General features: G+C 31.5%; 1 long non-coding RNA gene across 1 annotated transcript; it reads left to right on the plus strand.

Moving 5' to 3' along the window:
* Nucleotides 1-9,262: 9,262 nt before the first annotated feature.
* LOC149528826 (uncharacterized) lies at nucleotides 9,263-10,770 on the plus strand. The gene is made up of 3 exons (XR_016359190.1): nucleotides 9,263-9,344; nucleotides 10,211-10,260; nucleotides 10,443-10,770. It is a non-coding gene; the product is annotated as an uncharacterized LOC149528826 (long non-coding RNA).
* The last annotated feature ends 588 nt before the right edge of the window (nucleotides 10,771-11,358 follow it).

The following is an 11,358-nucleotide window of genomic DNA, read 5'->3' on the forward strand; positions in this document are numbered from 1 at the left end:
CGGCTTCTCTAGCCATAGTTTCCCATTGTGAACATGACTGAGTATGTACCTGATCCACTTAATTTGGAAACTTCTTGGCATATGCGAGATATGGGTTAACCCTTTGGTCTCTAGATGCTTATGCTCAAGTTTCAAACAGCCATCAACACTCATTTCTCCTAGGGAATTGTCCATTTCTAGGTTTCCAATCTCTTGAAAAAAACATTTAAAATGTGTACGAATGTCATTTATAAGTACCTTTGGTGGAGTTTGTGATTGAGCTCCATTGGGGTCGAGTGATTCTGCAATTGCTAGAACTATCTTGAAATTTGGCGCCTTCCATTCCACACCTTTAACTACCATTTCTGAACCTCTTTTTTCCTTGGTGCTGCTACTACTCCTAGATGCCATTGATGCTCAGTAGGTCTAAGAAAAGTTTGAACAAGTTGTTTGCTAGAGAATAGCTTAAAATTGCTTGGAATTGCTTTGGAATTTTTGGAAATTTCTTAGCTCTATAATCATGGTGAAGAATGAAATCAAATTTTTCCCTTTTGACAATTTTTTTCCATAAATACTTGGTACGAAGGTAGCTGAAATGGCATAGTGCTTGATAGGCTGTCATTCACTCACTTGCTCGGTAGAAGCTTACAACTTGGTGATCAAACAAAACTTTTGTTGCTCCTGACCTAGCTCGACAAGATCTTCAACTAACTTTCCTCAGTAGATGTGACTCGACGAAGGATATGCTTTCTTGTGTATCTGGAATACTGATTGATCATTTTTCTTTTTTTTTTTAATTTGGAACTACTTGAGATATCACTCGAAGATGCAATTCCATATCCTTGTTTATGGATTTAACTAGAGATGGTGGAGTCACCCACTTCTTGAGTGATATTGCCATCATTTGAGCTATCTTTCTCAATAGATTTAGGAATCCACTGTTGTCTCATCTGCTTCCAAATGTTACAAGCTTTAGCTTTATTTTCATCTTCAACTCTTCCTATGTTCATGCAGTTTTTAGCTATATGACCAAGTTATGTGCATGTATAGCACCTTACAGTAGTGTCCTTCTTCGTTAAGTGATGTCTTGCATAGTTTATACCAATATGTCCATATTCTCCACAATAATGACATCTACACCAAGTATTGTAGTCCCATCCAAATATTGCTTTAACAAGTTGTTCAGCTGGATTGAATGATTTGGATCTGCATTGGAATTCCTTGTGACCATGCTTCTTGCATTTGTGACAATTTCCTTCAAATTTTGGTTTCTCCTTGCATTCATTAGCTTTATGACCATGCTGACTGCAATTGTAGCATTTACCATTGAATTTACGTTTTCCATTGCTCCAACATTTGTTTTATGTGTGACCTAACTTACCACAGTGATTGCAAGTAGGCCTTTGATTCCTTAGGGCACCTTGTTTGGAGGTTTCACCTTCTCCCTTATAACCAAGACCAGCTTTAAATTTTTTTCTATGAAGATTTTGCTCACTCTATTGATTTAATTGAGTCATGTCTGCTTGAGATTTCATTATCCTTTCATTGACTTTCTTTTCAGTGATTAAGTTATTTTCCAAAATTTCATTGATCTGTCTTTCAGTGATTAAATCATTCCTCAGGCTTTCATTTTTAGATCTCAGATTCATAATTTCTTCATTTGCATTAGATAGTTAATCTATAAGATCTTCATGCTGAAGGGATTGATAATTTCTTCCCTCTTTAAGTCTTCATTTGCCTTGTTTCTCTATTCCAAAACTTTACATAGCCTTATTGATTGGATTTCTTGTTCTCTTTTAAGCTTTCTTACTTCTTCCAGTAGAGAGCAATTCTTTCCTAGGAGTTCCTTGATAGCCTTATTAGCTTCATTTGAACTACTTGATGGTAAAAGGTCTTCAATCTTTTCTTCAATATACTGATGGCCATTCATTTTTCTTGCAAGTTCCTTTCTTCTTTTCAGGGATTGGGAAAGATGCTCCTTATCTTCTTTGAGTTGAGCCATGGCCATTTCCAAATCCAACTTTTCATTTTCAATAGCTTTGTCAAGTCTGAATATCTCCATTGTCCTTGATCTTTGCTCAAGCTGTCAAACTTTATCCTGAGAACCACAGTGCTCTAATACCAATTGTTGGAAATATTCAAGATATGATAGGTTACTAAGAGGGGAGGGGTGTATCAGTAATTTCAAAACTCTAAAACAATTTAGCACTTTAACCATATATACTATTCACCATTCATTCATCTAATCTACTACATATATGAGAGATCAAACATTTATAACACATGTACATAGTGATTTGGTAACCCAGAAACATTCTAAATAGAAAGTAAAACTGGGGTGGGGATGATACCCACAAAATTTCATTACTACAGTATGAAGTTAGCCTATTAGGGCTTACATTGACCACTTATGGCGATCTGCCCTGTTATGAGCACAAAGGACTGCTAGGTCCACCTTGTTAGAGGATTTACAAACATACACTGAAGTATACACTCTGTTAGGAGATTTATACAAAGACTATTAAGTCTACCATGTTAAAGGATTTACAAGACTGATTCACTTGTTAGGATGAAACAATGGATCTACTTACAACTTGATTTCTAATTAGATCTTTGAAGTACAGATCACCTCTTTTGACTAATGAATCTTTACTGCTCCTTGTAGACCTTGCTGAATACTCTGCTTTGCTGCTGATTCACTTTTATTACATGTCCATTCCTTAACATACTCATTCATTTCTTACAAATGATATAATACATTACATATATACCATTTCAATAATTACAATTGCAAGGTTAGCCAAAATATAAGTGAACAAAATATTACTGAGTTGGGAAAACAGTAGAAAATTTGGGTTCTTCAAACTAACTTGGTAACCTTCTGATACTCGGTATCCACTGCATTACTTGGCATCATAATGCACTTGGTAGAAGTAGAAGCTCGGTCCATACTAATCACACAACGTAGCTTGGAACTCGGTAACCATTGGAGACTCGATAGATATAGTATCACTCAGTAAAAAATGAATCCTTCATTTACCTTGCTTTCACTTGGTAAACACTACACTTCCATCACTTGGTAAACACTATATGCTCAGTATAAACTATAAAGCTCGGTGTAAACTGTGAAGCTCGGTGTAAACTGATGTAGATAAGTGTTGTCACTAATGGGAATAATAACTTAATGCCAACAGTTAGAAGGAATCGAGCGAAGATAATAAGAAGCCGATAGGGACAGTCAAACATGGACAATAATCAAACAAGTCCATACCTCAACAATAGAATATAGGATTGAGAATTATAATCACCCAATATAGAGGAGAGGAATATTAATCAATTATTAGAAGGATATCTTCCATATCAGAAAACTCAACAAACATACCATAGAGAAGGCAGAAACTAAGACAAGAAGTTTGAGCAAAATAATAAGAGGTTAAAGCAAACATCCCTCAACATATGCTTACTTAGAATAGACTTTGGGAACCAAAAACCCTTAGGATATGCACACGCAATGATAAGAACGTGATATTGTACAATATAGGGATGATTATGATGAATACAATTATAGACAAAAATCAATAAATTGCAATTAATACTAAAGGTGTTAATAGGAGAAAGGAAATGAATGTCAAGTTGTAAGAACTAGTTAGAGAATAATTTGTAGATGTGTGACAATAACATAATAAAGAGAGAGAGAGAAAAGCAAGAAACTACAGTCAATGACTGATAGTAATAAGGAGTGGAAAAATATTAAATAAGAGACTCCAATTGTTATTAAAATAATGCCATTGTAGACCAAGGGAGGGTTGGTCATTATATATGTTTCATGACCGTTCATTATTTTGGTATAAAAAGTTCCAAAATTAAGAAGACACCGAAAGATTTCAAAGAAGTGAGACTAAAAAGAAGAATAATATCATAGAGAGTCAAGTGTAGATTCAGGGACAACCTAGTGATACATTATATTTATTTTCATGTGATAGTAGAAAATAAATCATATTGAGATGAGAAATTTATAATTCTCATAGAGATCAAGTAAGAACTTGATAGAGAGCACTTGTTAGAATGTTGAGTTTCTTTTAAGAAAAACTCAAAGATTAGAGGGCTTTCTTGATTGAATGTTGGAATTCTAAATGGAACCTAGAGAGAGATTTGTAGAGAATCTCTTAGAGATAATATATATTGTAGTGGTCAAACATATGCATATGTCAGAGATAGAGACTTGGTAGAGGTGGGATCTCTACAAATTAGTGTTATCAAAGATCCCAAAGAGGCCTAAGGGAGAAGCTCTTATGAAAATTACCTAATCACAATATAATTCTCGCCAGAGGGTTAGGTGATTGGAGAAGGGATTTCTCTCAAAGGATTAAGAAGGGTTTCTTGGGTAATGTTTAGAATAGCATTTACTTAAATACAATATTGCTAATGTGTTTTACATAAAATTTTTGATATTGTACTGACAAATGGTTACAGGTTACAACTTTCAAACCTAATAGGAAAGTAGGGACATTACACATGCCTGGTTTCCTTAGGAGATTCCACTTGGTTTGGTTCATCCAATTTCACAGTTTCCTTCTCTTGTTCAACTTCTTTGGATTTATGAGAAGATTGATTGGATTCAATCTTATCATCAGATTTATCCTTCACTTTCAGATCTGATTTACTTTCAACTTTCTTTGCATACATGTTAAATAGATAACCAAAACTAGTCTTATCATAGGTAGGTCTTTGTATTGACATAGATTCATTAAGGTTTTCTTTGCTATAATAAAGCTTTTCAAGTTATACCTTACTTTGAGCTAGTTCATCTTTCACAATAGTGTTGTAATTGTTGTAATTTTGAGGTTCTTCATGATCTTCTTCTAATGCTTCAAAATTAGATGTCAACTTTTCTAGATTCACTCCAAGATCTAAATTTTTAGTCTTCAATTTAGATTCAATTTTTCTAGGATCATTCCTCAAAATCAAATTTAGATTGGTAATATTTGATTCATGCTTCAAGATCTTGTACTCCATTTTTAGTTTTGAATATTCATCATCACTAGTTTTAGGTTCAGTAGATTTAGGAATGGACTTGATATGTTCAATCTTGTCCTTCAATTGTCCAATGTATACTTTGGAGTCTTCATATCTATCTTTTAGCTTATCTCTTTTTTCAGTAAGGAGATCAATTTGTTCAAGTGCCTCTTAAAGGTTCTTCATCAACCATTCGATATCCATAAGGATCTTACTCAAATTGTTAAGCCTCTTCTGAGTAACTGTGCTCTAATACCAATTGTTAGAAATAGGGAATACTAAAGGGGGGGAGGGGGGTGAATCAGTATTCTACAAACTTTTGTCACTAATTGGATATTATTAATTACTTTGAACCATGCATAAGAAAGTAAACAAGTAATGTTGAACAATAATAATAACCATGCTTAAAGAGAACTCATAACACCATTTTTTAAACTAGGGAAACCCTATCCGAGGGAAAACCCAAGTGGGAATGATACCCACTAGATGATATAGTGATATATATGTTCCTTGTTAGAGGATGGAACCTATTAGGAGTCAATGAGAAAATTTAGTATATAGAGTCCCTATTAGGAGACTTTGAATCCTTGTTAGGGGATTCAAACCCTATTAGGATTTGCAGTACAATGGATGCAAGAAGAGATCATTGCCCAAACAAGTAACTAATCTTTAAGTTCCTCAAATAAAAATGTATAGATGTTGTAGCTTTTTCTCGACTGATCTTTGACCTTATCTCAATCTTAGATCACAAAATTAGGTTCTCAAAAGCTTCACATATATTGCTTCACAAAAATTTAGCATATAGCTTTATCACATTACAAGACACATTACTTGCACAATTAATCTCACAAAATATTCTTTGCATAAATACCATGCCTTTTCTCAAATTGCTTCTCATTTAGCTAAGACCATAATATACTTTTCCAACTTAGAGTAAACATCTAGGATGTCAGCCCTAATTGGTCAAGTAATTATTTTGTAAACAAAATAATTCCTTTTCCTTTAATTCTGCTATTCTGTTCACTGGTAAACCATGAATATCTCTTTTCTGTATAGTCCCTACTAATGTCTGAGGTTATACACATCATCATCAATATGTATACTACTTCCATCTAACCTCTCTCTCTCTCTCTCTCTCTCTCTCTCTCTCTCTCTCTCTCTCACAGATAACATCATATAAACAAGTTAGACATCAAAACAATACATAGTTGTAAATCGGTTTCATACTTAGGCAATTTTTTGAGTACCAAAAGATAAGTATCTTTAATTCTGAGGTTTTCTACAACATGTACATCATGTGTTGCCATTAATGACAATAATTACATCACTACATATAGGTAGTTGTCAACAAATGGTTCTAACTCAATATTGCAAAAATAATGTAACATTTCTATAGCTTGATTCAAAATGTTGCACTATATGCACATGCTATAACTAGTTTAGATTAACTATTCATGCCCAAAATTTATAGAAAATGTGAGTTAACAAAGACTAATGTTCTATGATCTACCATCATAATGAACAAGCATTGATAATTAAAACTGCATAGACTATACATACAATTGAATCAAAATGCTTTTAGAGACATTGACTTTCTAAATTTGAGGACTTCTATTAAACTAAACCTAACCATATACAGACATAGTATAAAAATTAGCCTCTCATTCAAAATAACATTATATGTTTTTTTTTACTAATTTCCATTCAAGTGTAAGTGTAGGAATATAGTGAGATAGTAAACTGACATGCATGTAACAACAGTTAAAAGTTAGCAAGGGTTGAAAGGGGTGAAAGTACAAAGGAATTTCTTGATGTTCATTTGAGATTTTATACCTCATATTGATGAGACTTTCTATATCATGGTGGTTGCCTTTAAGTCCATTACCTCATACAAATGTAGTGGCAAGGATGCAAAATATACAATAGACATTTTTCTTTCTATATGGAACTCTGTATAATTACTATAGAAAACTATATTTGAAACATTCCTATTTGAGCATCATTGCTACAATTGGGGCATGTCTAAGAGCTTATATTGGCACAATGTTCAGATAATCATACGAAATGAAATGGGCATGTGAGTAGAAATAAACTAAAACGACATTGTTTAAAGATGAGTTTATGGATGATTTTGGAGTACTCAAATAGGCAATCAACATTCAATAGACACATATCATCAAATTGAGTGTGTTTAGAAGATCACTCCAGAGAAACCCTTTGTTTTCATCTTCCCTTTCTTTCTTTAGTGTAAAGATGCATATCATCATGCAAAAGAGAAAATATATCTTCACTCCCGAAACATATATAGGCTGCACGTGTAGGTAACAAGGGCTTAGAAAGAGACAACATATATATTCACTCCATAATCCTAAATGATGAAATCAATAGGGCCACATTTTGATTACATACCTATTTGCTACGCTTAACTCTTTCTCCCGCCCGCACATGGCTAAGATAGAATGAAATGAGACTCAATTTTTTGTTGTTTATATCCCATGTTAGATAAGATTTTGGCAACAAAATTATTTAACATCAAAGTTTTGACCTTTTCGGATTATGTTAAAAAGTAAAATGAAATTGACAAGCCAAATTGGCCTTAGGTAAAAAATTTAGGTAAAGAATTAAGGTCTAATGTACTAGTGCTATGTTTCTTTGAGTGAAAAATGCCTTGTAATCTTTCCTTCAAAAATTTTAGTTCCATTTTTGCTTGTCTTTGAGGCCTTTATAGATTAGGTTTACCCATTGTGACACTATTTGCTTTGATAATAGCACTAGGATTTCTAGATGGACATTTCCTTGGAAGGTGGGATTTTAAATGATTTTCCCCATTTGTTATGTATTGGTGACTTCAATATTTTTTTACAAAAAATGTGTTTGATATTTTCCAATTCCATTTGAGACTTTCATGGGCTAATACCCTAACACTTGATTTTCTTCTATTGTCCCAAAGACTCCCATTTGCCTTGATGGAAAATGCTAGTTGAACTAGATTTCATTTCTAAGAATTTTCAAAGCTTCTTGTTCTTTGAGATTCTATTACTCATGGTATTTAGAATTTTCTATTGATTTTGTTGGGCAACTCTATGCCCCATGAAATAAACACCTATATTTTAATATTGTCACAACTAGAACAAATATTTTTAACTTTAAATTAAAATTACCAAACTTGAACAAACAAACTAAATTGTTGGTGGTTATTGCTAGTTTTGGGTCTCTTTAGGTTTTTGTGTTGGCTCTTGATGTTGTGGGTTTTTCTACTAGGTGGTACCGCATGGTTGGTGTGGTGCAATGTTTGGCAGTGGTTGTTGATTTGGTCTACCATGGTGTTTCTGTTTCGCAAGTTTTTGTTTTTTATGCTTCATATTGGTGGTGACTATGCCCATCTCAAGACTTTTTTTTATGGTTGGGATCTTTGTTTTTCTCCTAGCATGGCTTGGTTTAAAGTTTTTTGTTTAGTTTAGGTTGTAGTTGCACGTACTAGTCTTGCATAATTTTTTTATAGGGTCATTGCTCATGATCCATTGGATCAGGTTTGGACCCTTCCCACTTTAATTAATCACAATAGAAAAAATTATTTAATATAAATTTATTTTATTAAATAACAAATAATAATCAAAATTCACTTCACCTTTACCATTTCCTTCTATCCTATAATTATTTATTAACAATCTAACAAACAATTTCCTACTCCTATTGAATCAACTAAACACCTAAATCAAACCTTATTTTACAAATAATGGATAAGTATAGAATAACAATTTTTTGAAACATTAAAACTCTTTTTTAGTATTTCTATTCAATAATCAAATTCCATTTAACATTTATGTTGACTACTCTCTAGCATACATACATTGTCAATTCCAAATATTTGACAAATTCATACCAATTCCAAATGGCCTAAAGTCAATTGGGATTTGGTGAAACAAGAAAGTTTCTTTGTGATCATATTCAACGAGTGCATCCGCTTCTTTAATGACCAACGAGTTGCCCTATTCAACAGTACAATAAAACAACATTCTTTAATAACCATTTGAATTCCTTACCAAAGGCCAGCTATTTCCTTGCATTCGACGTTAACATATTTCTTCACAAGCATGTTCAAGTGGTTGTTCGTAGAAACTCTTATAAAGACCAAACCATCCCCTTTCTTGCACAAGACGATATCTTTGCTATAAATTGTGTTTTCTGGTTCTAAAGGTTTTAAAGTTTCTTCTCAACTAAGAGAAAATATCTCCTATTTTACACCATGGCTTTCAAAATGGGTTTCCTTGTGTTGTTTCTGGCATTTATTCTACCGTTATTCTTCTTCTCTGGTTTTAGCGAAGGTCGACATGTCCATCAAACTTCAGGTACGTTATTTAATTATTTCAGATGTATTTTCAGCTATTTGCCTAATCTATTTATATGTCCACTAGACTTTGGAGGATTAAACACAATTTATATGCAGGCTGCTATGATCAGCAAGAGATTATTAGTCACTCATCAGTTTTAAATGGTTCTATAAATTTAAATTTTTCATTTTAAATGACAGAAATCTATTTAATTCCATAGTTCATTAATAGTTAGATAATAGTTCGGATATATATATATCAAGAATCAAAAATTTTTCAAAGGTGTTAAAATAAGCAAAACTATCATGGCAAAAATCATATGAAAGGTATATGTGAAAGTTCTTTTTGCCACTGTCTAAAATGTGGAGAAAACTTTTAAAATCTCAAATCTCACAATCTTACATTTTGAGAGAATATTTGTGTTTGAATTTCTGGCCTTGTAGAATTGTTCTAAGTATGATTATTCAAAAAAATTGATATATTGTAGAATAATATGACTAAGGTGTGCCACCAGACTATTAATGTTGATTTTTTGAAATTTTTAGAACTATTTTAATTATCTTGTATCATGTTTTTAATAATATGTTTAAATATATCTTTTATAGTCTTATTTTAAGTAAAAGATTTAGTAAGTCATTCATTTTTATAAACATTAAACAATTTTAAATTTAAATATAAGTACACCAATTAGATGTTCAATTGACTTTAGATGATTAAATAAACTTTATTTTTAATTTTTAATTACAAAAATCTTCCTCATCTGATAGTTTAAGAGGTAGATAACAATTTTTGAACCTACCTACTCATCTGTCATAATTAATGTATTCTAACAACTTTTTAAATAATTTTTGAGGTCTAATATAAAATATTTGATTTAAATGCAGCTCCAAACTCTGACGGATATGTTAAAGGAACCTTGTTGTCCGAAACCTTGGTAAGCAAATAAATATTCAAACTTTTTGCAGATTTTGTATTTGTTTTAAATATTTTAAATTATGAATCAATTTTAAATACATTTAATTTAAAGCAATTAATTATTTACAATCAGAAGACAATTTTAACATTCACAAAATTAAACATAAGATAATCTAATTTTGAATTTTGTAAACTTTGCAGCTCTTGGGCCGTCGGCATCTGACGAATAATCGCCGCAATGGATGCTGTCAAAATCGGTGCTGTGCAAGGAATGATATTTCCTTTTGCTGTCAAACGAGTTGATAATTCTATTCACACATTTCTACAAGAGCATTTTAGGGTTTTTAGATTGGAGGATTATAGATGCAAAATGCAATTTAAAATAAAAATAAAAATTTGTTCTCCTTTTATCAAATTCAAAACAATTGGCTGTTGACTTTCTTTCCTTTGGATAAAAGAAAAACGTATCATGCTTGTTCTTGTCTAAAATGAACTATGCATTGACTAACGATTTTCTTCCACAGTTTGTTTAAATAATACATGTTTAATTTTATAAGTTTTCTTAAATTTATTTAAGTGCTCTTGAGACCTCATTTCTTATGGTGGTTGAGTTTTCCACTAAGATAAACTTATACTTAGTAGTCCCTTTAAAAATCTATTCATTTCACTAATATATTTTCACTATATTTATTTATACATAATTACATATTAATTTTTTGCATATTATTTGTTTAATTTTTAATTGGTTTTTTTGCATATTATTTATTAATTTGATAAATTTTTATATATTTAATTAGCATATTAAAACTAATTTTATTGATAGCTTTATAGTAAGAGACTAAAGAGAGCTAAAAGAGAGAATGATATGTTATTATAAGGACAAGTAAAGATAGAATGATAGAAAGAGTTGAAGGAAATTTTATAAATATTAATAATTACATTATTTTAAGAAATATATAGATAATAATAAAAATTATATTATATGAATGAAGTAGTTATTTCTACAATTTAATTATAAGTTGAAATATTTAATTTCAAAAAATAAATTGTTGATTACTTAATTCAAACTACCCAAATATCTAGTAAGTTTGAGGGGTAGTATTAGTTTTACAATTTG

This window comes from Cupressus sempervirens, chromosome 11 (assembly GCF_028749045.1).
Source record: "Cupressus sempervirens isolate cs-2001-9-10 chromosome 11, ASM2874904v1, whole genome shotgun sequence".
Lineage (NCBI taxonomy): Eukaryota > Viridiplantae > Streptophyta > Pinopsida > Cupressales > Cupressaceae > Cupressus > Cupressus sempervirens.